The following is a 1,398-nucleotide window of genomic DNA, read 5'->3' on the forward strand; positions in this document are numbered from 1 at the left end:
ACCCCAAGTGCCCCTAGGACACTCAAACTTTCACATATATTTGTTAGGCACTTGAATAGGGCTTGTTTGCTTCAATACGGGACCGAAATGCACACACGATACACTTTCGGTCGACCAGCTAAGCCAGTTCATTTTGGCCTGGTCGACCGAAACTCCCTTGGGTCAAAGTTTGACCACTTCGTCGACCAGAAAAGGTAGTTCAAAAGGCCCTGGTCGACCAAAACTCCCTGGGGTCAAAAGTTTGACCACCTGGTCGACCGAAACTGGTAGTTCAAAAGTCCCTAGTCAACCGAAACCCTCCTAGGTCAACAGTTAACCATCTAGTCGACCGAGAACTTTTGTACTACAACTACCTGGTCGACCGGAGGGTTCTCGGGAGAATTCCCAGCGGTCTGGTCGACCGAACCAAGCCGTTCAAAATGCCCTTGTCGATCGAAACTCAAAAAATTGGGAAATCGTCCTCTCCTAGTCGACCAAGACCTCAGTTCAAAAGTCCCCTAGTCGACCGAACCATTTCTGGTCGACCAGACCTCTCGGGTTACTCTATTTTTTTACTGCGGTTAATAATTAGTATCAGACCGAGACCCACGTTTCACATCACAATTTTGGAAGAACTTGTAGGAGGCTCTGGGGTCTCAATTGTCATTCAGCTTGGCATTTCATCCTCAAACGGATGGTCAGTCAGAAAGGATGATTTATATATTAGAGGATATGCTACGGGCATGTGTACTGAATTTTGGAGGTAGTTGGATCCAGTGTCTACCACTAGTAGAATTTGTATACAATAATAGCTACCAGACCAACATCGGTATAGCACCTTACGAGGCACTATATGGTAGGAGATGTCGCTCTCCTTTATACTGGGATGAGGTAGGTGAGAGGCGAGTTTTGAGACCAGAAATAGTGCAGCAGGCATACGAAAAAGTTCAGCTTATTAGAGAAAGAATTAGTGCAGCTCAGAGTCGGAAGAAAAACCATGCAGATAATCGTCGCCGAAAATTGGAATTCGAGGTAGGAGACCATGTATTTCTGAAAATAGTACCATCGAAAGGTACTATGAGGTTTGGGAGGAAGGGTAAGCTGAACTCTAGGTTTATTGGCCCTTTCGAGATACTTGAGAGGGTGGGGTCAATTGCCTACCAGCTAACCTTACCACCAGCTTTATCTAGAATACGTGACGTATTTTATGTTTCTATGCTGAAGAAATACATCCCAGATCCATCCCACGTGATCAGTTATACGGGAATAGAACTCGAAGAATCACTAGTTTATGAGGAGATATTAGTGCAGATTTTAAACAGAAAAGAATAAGAATTGCGTAATAAGAAAATTTCATTAATAAAAGTCTTGTGGAGGAATCATATGGTAGAAGAAACTTCATTGGAGCTCGAGGAAGAA

The sequence above is a fragment of the Malania oleifera genome, chromosome 6 (genome assembly GCF_029873635.1).
Source record: "Malania oleifera isolate guangnan ecotype guangnan chromosome 6, ASM2987363v1, whole genome shotgun sequence".
Lineage (NCBI taxonomy): Eukaryota > Viridiplantae > Streptophyta > Magnoliopsida > Santalales > Ximeniaceae > Malania > Malania oleifera.